Here is a 14,016-nt window from a genome sequence, read left to right as displayed (position 1 = left end):
CACATTTGTCCTGACCTCTCAAAGTGTCTGTTTTGAGCCATGGTGCAGTAGTCAGTGCAGGTTACACAGACCAATGCGCATTAGGCTGTCTTATTTTATTTGAACTACTTACTTGACAAATGTCAAAAGAAAAAAATATAGAAGTGATTTCAGACATGGTTAACCTTGGAGGATATGCTATCATGAAATACAGGGGCATTGCATGAGTCTGTTTGATTACTGACCTTATTTAGAGACCGAGCCATTGCAGCATTGACAGGTTTGTGGCATAGCCTTTATCAAATAAGCTGTTTCAAGGTTTTACTGCCTCCGAGAAGAAAATTACCTAGAGTGAAAAGGCTGTTAATCAATACCAATGAGCCGAGTAATATACAGTATAAAGGACACTTTTATTTCATGGACGTGCATATGCTAAGTCTGAGAATGTCAATGTAAAAGTAATTATCTTATCATAATTACAAAGCAGTGACTAGCTTTCGTAAATATACACTGACCGGCCACATTGTGAATCTGTAATTTCCAGTCAGGCGTGAGAAATCAGGAGTGGTCACAAACCTGTAATTAGTGGGAATGTTATTTATGAGGTGCAAATACATTGTTAACCTATCAATGCCAGCAATGTAAAGTGACAAACAGAGCAATTTAAATTACTCTTCAATTAGCAAGCAAATGGTACCATAAACCTGTTTCCATTTTTATGGTGACCTTACAAGAATGAGTTATATGTTGTGTTCAATTAAACATGCCCAGATTTCACGTTGCGTAAGTTCATTTGTTGAGTAAATTGAAATGAGATCACTATTGTAGCATTCATGCACTTTGTGACATTTATTTTTTTGTATTTTTGTAATGTCAAATGGGTGCTTTGGCTCAATAAATGCTGGGAAACACTAATGTGGATGACCTGCGCTATGTCTAATATTTCTGTTGTTTCTATTGGTTACAGAGCCAGAAACATTCAAATATTAATTCTCAACTCACCTCATTTTTACCTTTTACATCTTTACTAATTCTGCCTCATTCTCTGATTGTGCCACTGCTCTGATTGACTGGTGAATTCACACATTAAATTAGCTGTTATTGATTTCATTTTCCCTGAGCCCTTAAACAAGATGAGCTGTATTGAAATGTAGGATTGATCAAATAATATTTTTGTATGTGCAATAGACATCACTTTGACATTTTATTATCGAAGGAATCAGCAGTAGTGGGCATATTCCCCTGCGTGCTCTTGTAGCAATTATGCTATGTTCAGATTGAATCCAAAATATTATGACTCATTGTTTGTCTCCCGTGTGTTTGTACGCAGGGGTGACTTCACTGCGGGTTTCTTTGAGGCAGACAAAGGGGGGGGCACATCTCTGACAGGAAAAAAAAAAATATCAGTCAGTCTGCTGACCGATGGGGGTTGCATTGGCTGCTATCTTGGCCGACAGTTCAACAACAATTCAGGTCACTTACAACAACCCCTCCATCCCACGGAGCCCAATGATATTGTTGTCTCATATAGTTTTGATTTCATCACATATGTAGGCATGTTTTCTTTGTTTACTTTATTTGGCTGTGTCTACTTGTTGATGAGCATGCACGTGACAGTATGTCCTCATCACTGACTGGTTGCCACTGACTGGCTGTCGCCGATGCACCGCCACCAAAAGTTCACTTCAGGCTATATGAGCGGAATGGGCTAAGGAGGAACATTTGCGCTTGGAAGACTTCAAATGGGCCACCGCTCAAGCAACCGTCCGTGCCTGACCGCACGAACTGGATTGACTTTACTGTATATGGTAAAGCGCCACTAGGAATACTAAGCACCCATTTGGCCTCCACGTAGCATTACACTTCTTTCTTATCAAATTTCAAGGCGCAATTTTCCCGTCAAGGCCTCTGACACACCCACCTGCATAACCGGTGAAGGCCCATGCGGCAACCAAAGAAGTGTGACCCATTGGAATCTGATGAGGCATGCAAGTCCTGGATTATGAAATTTTCCTGAGACGTGAATACCATAGAGATACATTTGGAATAAATGTCAATCTTGAAATGATAGACTGACTTGCGTATCAACCTGGAAGTTGTTTAGTGATTGTCCTCTGTGACATGCATCTCATGGGCTTCTTTGAAGGAGCATATACCGTATTGGCCCGAATATAAGACGCTTTTCTTCCATTGAAATAAAACTGAAAAAAAGGGGGGGGTCGTTTTACATTTGTCAAAAAGTCTACAAGTCAAAAATTTTGCCCACCCCTGGTCTAGACTAAGGCTTTTTTCAAACTTGAGTCTTGAAAAAGAGCGGGTTGTCTTATAATCGGGGTCGTCTTATAGTCGGGCCAATACGGTATAGGCTATTTGCACTCTGTATTTCATAAATACAATAAAGGTAATTTAATCATTGCTCAAGACCAAAGGCATACTTGGAGTTGTTCCATTTTTTAAAAGCCGGCGAGCTGTTAAAGTGTTGCCTAGTAACACTTCTTGCATGCTCTCATGTGAGCGCAATACTTTCACGACCGGCATATGTCAAACTAGAACAAATTATTCAAAATCGAGCTCCCCGTCGCAAACATTACAATGACTGCAGTTGTGAGCTGCGCCCCAGACAGATTCCAAGCCACCAGCACGGTGAAGCACCAAAGCAGTTAATCAAATCAAAACATGTACGTAATGTGATGTTTCTTCTTCAAGAGGCACTAGTCCCTAGTATGGCATCTTGAGCGAGCTAGATTTAAGAGAGGACACCCTCATTTAAATGTCGTTCCGCCTACATTTCATTAAGATGTGTAACTGAAACAATTAAGGGAGAATCTGCACAGTCCCAAAAGTGTGTCTCAGTGCACCTTTTCTAACTTAAGCACCCAGGAGAATATGCCTCAAAGGGGCTTTTTGATTTCAGCATTGTTTCCAATTTGTTCAGCCTTATTGTGTCTAACCTGGACTGAGAAGAGTGTAATCGGTGGCCACAAATCCTCAACCAAATAATAGACAATGGGTTTTAAAATACTCCATCCGCAATTACGTGGAATATTTGAGCTAAAAGCTTCAAGAGGGTTGCCCACGTAGTGGTACGGTGGCATAGTAGTCATGATGTCGAAAGTTTGGGGTTTGCAGTTTAGCAGGTGTCTGGAGCCTATCCCAGCAGTCTTTGGGCGATAGGAGGGGTACACCTTGAACTGGTTGCCAGCCAATTGCAGGGCATACAAATGCAAACATTTTTGGAATGTGGCAGAAAACCAGACTACCCAGATATAACCCACACAAGCATGATGAGAACATGCAAAGCACACAGAATTACACATGAATTATGAGACAGTTGATATGTTTGAATCCATGCAATTCAACTTTTAAAATACATGCCAACGGGTCATACCAAAGACTATAAAAATGGGACCCATTTCCTCCCTGCTTGACACTCAGCATTAAGGGTTGGAATTGGGGGGTTAGATCACCAAATGATTCCCGAGCGCGGCACCGCTGCTGCTCACTGCTCCCCTCTCCCCCAGGGGATGGATTAAAATCACACGGAGATGGGTTAAATGCAGGACAAATTTCACCACATCCAGATGTGTGTGTGACGATCATTGGGACTTTAACTTTAACTTTTAACACTTTAGTCTGTCCATGTTTGTTTAGTCAAAAATCAAAATGCAATGATGGTTTTGCATATCTGAATCTGTTTAATTGACATGTTGTCGTTAAAGATGACTTGTTTTTAAGCAAAGTGCAATCTGATGCTTGAGTCAAGTATTTTATTTCCACAGCAATTATTCTAGTAATAAATGGTTTGTGGTAGATTAGATAATCCTTTATTATTCCCTCCATGGGGAAACTCCTGTGTTAGCAGCAGTACACTTAACATATACACACACACACACACATGCGGGGAAGGGGGTAAAAGATTTAAAAAAGTAAATTAAAAGATATATATAATTTAAAAAAAAGAAAATTGTATAGTGAAACAGAGTGATGCTAGTCAGCTGGCAAAGGCTAGAGCCTTCCAAACCCAGGACCCAACACAAATTCACAAGTCCATTAAATAAGAGATGGCTGCTTGGTTCCATTTTACTGATATGGAAATGCACTCCTCAAAATGCAATAATAAACAGTCAATTTGAGAGAACCACATTGCAGTGGAGGAAGAAAGTGTGAAAAGTGCCAAGATAGACAACAGCAGGGTGTAAATGAGAAGGTTATTGAGTGGTCCTTTATCATGTTTAATCCCTCCTTGACCGCTAAATGTGCACCCTCTGACAAGTGCTTTCTCTGATCCTGTAATAATGAGATTCCATGTGTTATCGCTTATCAGCTCAATCTATTTCCCTTTTTGAACTAATTCAGCCTTGGTCACACCACTACCTTTACTTAAGAAACAATAAAAGTGCAAGGGCTTCATAGTTATGTATTATTTTATTTTTGCACTTACTTATATCTCAGTTTATAAAATATTTCTTGTTCACTAAGTCTGTGGAGATTTGAAAAATGATGTAAATTGAGACATGCATCATATTCACACTTATTAACTCATCTGAGGTTAGTCTTACAGATCAAAGACCCTTGTCTTGAAATCTAAAATAATGAGAAAGGAAGGGGGGGGGGGTCTCCCAAAACAGACCAGACATGCCAGTCTTTTAACGTCACATGTAGCCTTTATTTCATGTACAATCTGCTGGGCTGGGGAAAATATGGAACACATGCTGAGATGGAGCCTAACAAAAATGGCTTGAGATTTACAACAAAGGCCTGAGATATGGACATGAGCCCATTTATTTAGGGTAGAATAATATGTGGTCAAATCATTTGAATTGTGAGCTCACCTTTAGCTCTTTCATTGGAGCATGCGCTTCCTATTTGCACGTCCCCATGGTTTCCATGGAAACAAGGAATCTACTCCTCCTGCTTCCTTTCAAAGTGCTGCAGTCTTACAGCAGTTTGAACCAGCCCCTGCCACACTTTTCTAAGAATGCGCCACTGTCACATTATATTCATATATTAGCATACACTCCACACGGTGATATTTGTGGCACATACAGTAATAAATAGAACCATCTGAACATCAATAATAGTTTGAACACCAAAAGTATGCCCATGTCCTTCATGGAACAGTTGACATTCACAGAATAAAATTCTCCCTCAATAAACGGTGATGAAATGTTTTGAAGTCTAAAAGAAATTCATACATTTAATTAACTATGCGTTAAAACCAGGACTCTGATTTATATTTGCTTTTTCAGACTTGCAGTCCAATTAAGTCTGTTTTTACAAGTATATCAGTGACCATTCCAAGACGGGAAAAATTTGTAAAAATGTTACCTGAATCCACTCATGTTGATCATTCCATATCGAAGCTTGCTAGAGTTTATGTCGTATCAAATTACATACGTAGGTCATGGGTGACTTGCAAAATTCAGATTGACATGCACGCCCGCAGGCCTCGTGAGGTTAAGCGGCTAATATAGTGATGGATGGATGGACGGACGGACGGACGGACGGATGATAGAAGTAGTGGATATCTGCCTATATCAACAGCGTCTACAAAGACAGATCACAAGCTGTAAAAACATTCAACATACACTCACACAACAACATAAGTACTGCAACCAAGTCTTAGTAAAAACCGTGCCCCTATAATGTCAGAGAATTATTCCCACATGCATCATCGATCTTGGTAACCACTGGCTTTACTGGAAACTAATGGAACAACTGTTGCTTTGAAACAGCTCCTCTGTCAATTATTGAACCGGAGTTTAGTGGAGCACACTAAATACCTCAATGCAAACTAGTTCACTATCACTTGTGATTCTTAATGTCAGTGCCTAAACAGCACCCAACAAAGTAAACTTTAGTTAGATTTTCTTGCAAAATCCAACAAAGCCACCAGCTGCTTTTCTCGCTTGTGACAACAACCTAGCCTCGATATGTAACCCCTCGTCCAGACATTACTGGTTTACTGAGTGCACTCTGCGTGGGAGGGTGGCCATAGGCAGACATATCAAATATTCAAAGTGAATTTTTCAGTGGACAAAACTTAACACTGATTCTTGGCTGCTAGTATATAGTTGCTTTCATGTACATTTCCCAACGGAGAAAGAACTTCTGAGATAAAGCAACAAACAGTATGAGTAAATAAAAAGCATGCGAGGTAAATGAGGCTGAGCCTTGAAACAAAAGAGAGCAGTTCAAAGCTCGACTCTACATATATATATATATATATATATATATATATATATATATATATATATATATATATATATATATATATATGAATAAAATGAGAGTTTGCCTAGCTTTTTGTGTCTTTCTTTAAAACATTTTACCACTGTCAGACTAAGACTTTGTCAGTGTGAGTTTTCAAGTTTAACTTGTTCTTTTTCTCCTTCTAACTTACTGTCAGTGTATTTTCTCTATTACACAAAAAGGAGTTTCTTGCCGAGCTGTGCCCTCACATGTCACTAATTCCTGGTGTCATCCACTTTTATCTCATCCTTCTGTTCCAAGGCACTGTAGGCAGGCAGTGAAGAACAAAGGAGGGAGATCAATAAATTTTGTAACCGAATTGTCAAAGTGCTCAACCTTCGGCATTGGGAAAGATCTTAAGGATTTCCTCTTGATCATTAAAAGAAGATCATATCATTGCAGGGACAGACAATGTTTTTTAAGTTCTCTAACCTTTCAGCATGTACTAGTTGATTTCTTGCTGAATATACATAGCTGTAATAGCATTAGTGTCCTGTTCTACTGCATCTGTGTTGACTCGCAATGTTTACTAATGTATGGTAATGCTATTAGTTCAACCTGTCAGTGCCGTGAGTGGTCTATAACCTACAAGATAATTTGCACACTAATAGAGGTCGGTGACACTTGTATAGTCAATGCGCTTGTCAAAATCGCAAAAATTTGACAGGTTACCATACTTTGACAACAGCCATAGATAGCTTGTCCACTAATTATAAATACAGTCACTGCAATTGTGATCTGGAGTTGCATTCAATATCATTATGTTCAAATTCTTACGTTTGTTTGTTTCTATCCTGTTGTCTGAAAAGGTTTATGTGCACGCCCCCTTCATTGTCTCTGCATCACTTGGTGAGAGACATTTTCAAATTTCAATACTTTCGTCTTTTTCCATTGATTTCAGTGCTTTGTTCCCTTCTGACCATCAGATTATACTCAATCATTATTCCTTAACCACATTTTTTTTTCTTTTTCTCATTGTGATGAGACAATGTCACCTTGACATGAAGGAAAAAAAACATTCTGTATTCCTTCTACCTTTCTATTTATGGGCTGAACTGTGGGTCGCAGGAAATTCTCAATAGAGATGGACTTGCAGCAGAGAGTCTACCTTTATCTAATTATATGACAACTTCAAGGGAGGGAGTGGTGGCACGCCATGAATCCCTCGTGGTGCCTAATATCCCATTCTTTTTCATATAAGAGCTTTTTGTTCAAAGCAGTTCTTTAATACTCCCTGCATCCATCATCACCGTGGCAATGGGAAAGAAGGACAAAGTAGAAAGGGTATCAACCAATCGAAGAGCAGCATAATTAAGGAGAATAAAAAGTTAAATCTGCATGGGCAATTTCGATTCCAATCATTTTCCTTATGCAAAATAAAGAATAGATATAATGAGAGGGCTTTGTGTTTCCTAGAATCCCCATAATGGTACAGCTTTTGTTTTATTGACATATGTTTGGAGTGAACCAGAATTGTTTGCACCTAAACTTGAGTAGCTAGTATTTAGTGAGTTTCCATGTGGTGCTGAGAACAAACAGTTTCGTATCCAATTTGTATTGATGTTTTGTTTCCTTGGCTTCAAGGGAATGGAAATGATGTAAACGTCAGCTTCTATTTCTTCTTCGATAGGCTTGACTATAACAGGAGCATTCCCCAAACTGTGCCTTGCTGGCCCAGAAAATGATCCAATGGGACAATCGGTGTCCAATATTGACCGGCATGATGAGGAGAGACCCAACGAATTGTAATCATGCTTTAGTGGCCAATCACACAAAGCGGGAAATTAATGAGAGGTGCTTAATACAGGTGCTTAATCCATCAAACCTATAAATATGGCGACAGACCGGCAGGCCTTGATTTTGTGTTTTCCTTTTTCTTAGTCTTATGAGAGGAAGGGGTATAATCCCTCATCTGGGACTGCCAAAACAAGTTCATTTATTGACAATTTGATCTACTCACCAGTCGGAATATTAAACCGTCAGTTGCGTTTAGCACCATAGAAATCAGCACATACACTGGAAAGCTGTTCATATCATCTTAAAGTGAATTTTCTCTATTAGAAAAACAAATGTAATGCATTTGTTTTACAAAGTTGCATCCATCCACTTGCATTAGTTTACAGAGGACTAATCTACCACGGGTATTGGGGAATTCACCTCACAATGCAAACTAAGTATAAAGATTAGCCAAGATGTATTACAGAGGTGTGTAGGCCAAATCTGTCACCCACGTGGAAATGTATGCATAAACTTTAAGAAATCTTTGCTGAAAGTTGAACGTGGCACAGAATACAAGGTGTTGTATTGAAAATCAAGTGTAGCATGCTAGATTGTGACAGGTTGTGGCAGGGGAAAGAACATAACAGCTCTACTGCTATGTGCCGTATTATGTTGATAAAAGGCTAGATGACATTGACTGGAGGGGGTTCTTCAAGCTGTGAGTCAAGGATGAAACTGTGCATCTGCAAAAGGCAAGAAAAATAAGGAAAGCTATCTGTCTCCATTGAGAATACCAAATGTGTCTCAAGAAATGTAGTGCCAAAGCTCTAGAAATATGAGGCAACAAGTCTTCGACTTGCCGCATGTGTCCTTGCACATATTCAAGGATGCAATTATGGAGTCAACAAGTTAATGGCATAAGCATTTTTTAAAGGGATACAGCAATTAATTAAACCTATCTGGGTGCAGCAAGGTCATCACTTCCATTTAAAAAAAAATCAGTTGCTATCAAAAAACTTAGATGCTGCATATTTTAATGATGAAAGATTTTCCCTGGACCAAACATCAGACTCAGTTATCGGTTATAAGTCATTCAAGCTTGGGGGACTGTTGTTTTAGAGTCACGAAAGACACTATTTCTCAGTGTAACACCTTCAAGAGAAAATAACCCATTCTTCCCAAAGTGGAGTTTCAGAGCAGTGTCTAACAGAATAACTTGTTCAAATCCACTTCAGGTCACTACTGCCTCAGGAGAGTACAATTCTAAAGGTTCCTTGTTGCCATCACAATTTATAGCTCTCCAGACAGACATTGTGTGGTCATAGCTCTGACAGAAAAGGGGTCATTTGAATGCAGGGAATGAACCCAAGCTAACTGCAAAGAGATTCAAACCTTTGCATATTCATTGTCCACATGTAACATCTGGGGAATTTCCCTCTAATCCTGATTTCCACACTCACGTTGATGTTCATTTTATGTCCCAGTGAAATACGGTCTGAAAGGTCAAGCGACACATTCAGGATAATTAATCTGACCTTAGCAATGCAGACATGCAAAGTTTAAGTAGGAACGAATTGTGTCGTGACCCTGTTTGTTGAACTGCTTCTGTTTTATTTCTCTAGGCTGATGAATGGGCGGCTTTTCCAGTGCACACCTGCTCCACATAATCACTTTTAAATGGAATCTGATTGCTAAAATATTGTTTGATAATTGTCATTTGCTCATATCGATCACATGCTTGTGTTGCTTGTGTTTCTCTCCTGAACAGTTTTCTAAACCATTGTACCCTTTTTTGTCCTTTTTTCCCCACTTCTTTTGCACTATAAGTATAAATAGGTATGTCCTTTACGGCTGAGTATTTCCGTTCAGGCACATTCAACTTGGATTTATTTATTATTCATTCATTTGACATCGTGGTCTTGAATTAATTTATTATTTATTTCTTGGACATCCGTTCAACATGGACTCTCGTTTATTCATTCATTCATTCATTCATTCATTCGTTCGTTCATTCATTCATTCATTCATTCATTCATTCATTCATTCATTCCTTGGACGTCGAATGGGGCATCTTGATTCTGCTTTACTTATCACACATGCAAAGCTCAAGCACCATGGTTTGGCCAGCTTCCAGAGCTTTGCGTCAGAGCTGGCGACTCAAGGGAATTTATGTGTGCAGCTTGACAGTGAATGTCTGCACAGGGTATTTTGACAGTTGCCTGTCAGAATTTGACAAACACTTTCAAGATTTTGGCTACGTTTACACTGACCCATTTACCCTGATTAAAAGTCTGATTGGAATAAAAATGATCAATTCGAAATATTCTGGTGGTAGCAAGCCCATTCCAATCAATATTGTATTTATTATTGTCTATATTATTGTATATAATGTCTTATATTATTATTATTTATTATTTCGATTGATAATCTGATTGGCCCGCATGAAAACACTTATTCCAACATTTTGGAACAAACCGCCTTTACCGCTCGTGTCTGTGACGTCAGTATACAGATTTCCGTGATTTCAGGAAACTGCTTTTTCTTTCTTTATTATCGCATGCAGAAGAACGTAATACTGGCCTCAGTGTCTCTTGTTGTAACACGAGGCAAATTCACAGACTAAAACCAGGGTCACACTGCAGAGATGGCTCTTTTCATGGCCCTCGTTCCCTTTGCTCATTAAATTCAGCTCAAGATGTTTATTTCTGCTCTCCAAGTGCTCCTTACACTGCCACACATGCACTTCCCATGCACACATGTTCCCTCCCCGTGTCGACTCGACTTTTTAGAACAAAATGCTGCATGCAGCAAGACTGCTGATCACATTACCCTCACACTGGCCAATTTGCATTGGCTCCCGGATCACTTGAGATGTGAGTTCAAGATTCTGTTGCGGCAGTACTTAATACCTTCTTATCATGCTGACTTTACCGTACATTCCTTCCCAAAATCATTCACTCACAACACGCTGCTCTTTTAGTGATCCTTTTTTCTTCGTATGGAGTTTTTGAGTTTTTCTATGACATCTTGGAGAGGTTTAGCTCAGGGGACATTCTTAATGTTTGTCATTGAAGGCCTTTGAGATTCTTTTGTGATAAAGGGCTATCCAAACAAATTTGACTTGACTTAACTGCTCTAAAATTAAATGTATCACTCTTTGAAAATGTCCGACAAACACACAATGAGCACATAAAGAAGCACAAGAAAGAATTGAAAGGTAGTGGCTTTTTATAGGTACTGCTGGAATGAATAAGTGTGTCGATTGGCAGGCAGCATAAGAACACATCTTGAACTATGTATTTGCTTTGAGTTTTTAATATATTCGACAGTATATACTTGTTAATCAAGAGGATTTGGTGTGGAGAAACATAAAAAAGATGGCACAGAAAATGTGCTGCAAGCCTATCTGTTAGCTTTCAGGGTAGTTGTTATAGCCATTACATTGCACTCAAGTTTAAAAAAAAACATTATATTTTTACCAAGCTGAAGTCTCACAAGATTATAAATGTCACATAGGATTGACATTTGAGTTATATTCTCTCCATTAAATCTTGGGTCATCTCCAAATTGTTTCAATCAGTCCGTCTAATGGACTCCAAAACTGGCTAGTGAAAAAATCTCTAAAATCCAACTCAAAGCATGTTGACATAAAGCCAGCGGGAATTCTTCGAAGGCTTAAAAAGCCATTATGATGTTGTATCAGAAGTTGCAACCTTTTGTATTTTCAAACCCTTGAGGATAGGACAAGTTTTTCATTCTCACTCAACGTGTTCAAGGTCACAGCAAAACCTGGAGGCTTAGGTTTAATGGTTCACTACACCCTGGGATTGTCGCCAGTCAGTCTGAGAATAAATTGAGAACATCAGTAAAGGATTGAGTGGAAATTCCTCCTGCACAAGTTGCATCAAAGTCAGCGAGTTTATGACTCTAACGGCGAAGTACTTGTGAAACACAAAAGCCAAGTATGTTTGACTCTAAACTGGATGTATTCATTTTTACAGTTAATAAACAACACTTAGTTATGTTGCCTTAAATTTTTCAATCATATCTGCCAAATAATGCATCTATTTTAAATATGAGATCTACTGTGTTCACAGCTCACAAGACAACTCAGGACTCCAATTCGCATGGCTTCCCCATCCTTTCTTAATGACCACTCGTCATCCCGTTGTGAGAATGATATTCAGAAGTGTATCTTATTCGCCAACATGGAGGCAATTATTACAACGTGTTTAACCACATTAGTAACCAGCCGAAGATTGTTGGCTGCAATCTTAGACCAAGCTTGCCATCCAGTCCAGCAAAGTATGTTTAGATGGTATTTGTTTTTCAGAACCATGTAAAACGTCAGGTGTGATTTAAGATGTCTGCCTTTATGGCTTGCATGAGTAACATTCAACCACGGGGCTGCTAATCCAACCGTCATTACTAAATGCACTGGGAGTCACATTAAAGCGTCTTACCGTCATAGTGCTTAGCATTTCTTCCAATTCATAGGCTGAGGCAATTACATTTATTTTGAAGATTTGCCAACCTTAATTTACATCTAGTGCCAACCTACGCTGTGTTTGTGACAATGTTGGAAAATGACGTGTGCGGAATGGAAGTGAAAATAGAAATACTGTCATTTTGCCCTTATGTCATGTCACCAATTGTGGGCACATGTTATTGATTCTGGCCAAAATAAAAAGTGCCAAAGACATCTGATGTTTGCACAATCATAAGTGAAAATGTTGTCGGTGTCTGAAAAAGAAACCAAATACAATCTCATCCTGTGACAGATGTCATTCTCATACAGACGGCTCCCTGTTCTGTAGTTGAAACAAACTTAGATGTGTCTTAATCACAATGAAATACTACATACATGTCAATCACGTTCAGAATGCTAGACTTTGCCTTCAAATTGATTCAAAGAGGATATGCTTATGTTTTGCTTTTGTCAAGAGATTTTTTATTGTTAGAGCCAATTTATTGGAAAGTGATTTTGTTTTTGGGGTGGTTTAATAAGGCAGAGGGATGTTTAGTAACGCTTTAGACTAGGTTGCTATGGATACGGGTCCTTTAGTATAAAAGATGCCCCGGAAGAAGGCAGATTGTCCGTATCTGGTGATTTACGAGATCGACGGTGTATGATCAAGTGAATTTGCTTTATTATTGGAACCTTCGCATGTGTAGTATCGACATGACACTCAGAAAATACATTTCAGCGAACGATCCTGAAACGCTGGAAACAAACTGTCAAACAATTGTTTGGAAAGTAGCCACGCACTGGGCGCGCACGCCACCGCGCATACAGCAGCGCAAGACGATCGTGGACAGCAATTAATAAAATCAAGGCGTTCAAGAGTGAAAGAAAACAAAAAGAAACTCAACTGATCCATGAGTACACCGATGTCAAGACGGAAATGCATTGAATAAGGATACGAGTCAGAAAACTTTAAGCTGCCCGCATAAAGTGGTTCAATTAAGGAAATCTATGAAAACATTTTTTTCCACTAGTTATTTTCTATTTGTTTGTTATTTATAGGTCAGAAAAAAATCCTTAGTTTAAAACAGGTGTCAAACTCGAGGCCCGGGGGGCCAGATACGGCCCGCCACATCATTGTATGTGGCCCGCGAAGACACATATTTGACCAGTTTTTACTCATCTGATTTAAAAACGAGTTATTTGTCAGTTTGTTTTGTAGCTTTTATTGTATATAATATGAGGTGCTCATACATTTATTTGGGTTGACAGTCATAATGAAAGAAGCTATGACTATAATGCGGCCCGTGAAAAAAAAGAGTTTGGCACCCCTGCATTGACGATCCTGTTTCCTTTCTATTTTTTAGTTCATTTTTTTTTTTGTTCTTTTTTTTTTGCAGTCTCTCTGTCACACTACAGTGGTTTGGTGACACTGCTCGAGCTGCTGCCCTGCAGTGAATGCTTTCTAACATCTTTTAATACTTTATGATACACATCATCGTAGCGTGTAAGCAGCTCTTTACACAATCGGTGGTCCCCTTTGAAGTGCTGCCTTGTAGAGTCCCTTTTGTCAGCAGCTCCAGGCCACAATCTTTCTCTAC

This window comes from Syngnathus typhle, linkage group LG4 (assembly GCF_033458585.1).
Source record: "Syngnathus typhle isolate RoL2023-S1 ecotype Sweden linkage group LG4, RoL_Styp_1.0, whole genome shotgun sequence".
NCBI classification, from domain to species: domain Eukaryota; kingdom Metazoa; phylum Chordata; class Actinopteri; order Syngnathiformes; family Syngnathidae; genus Syngnathus; species Syngnathus typhle.
Note: the sequence above shows the minus strand (reverse complement) of the source record.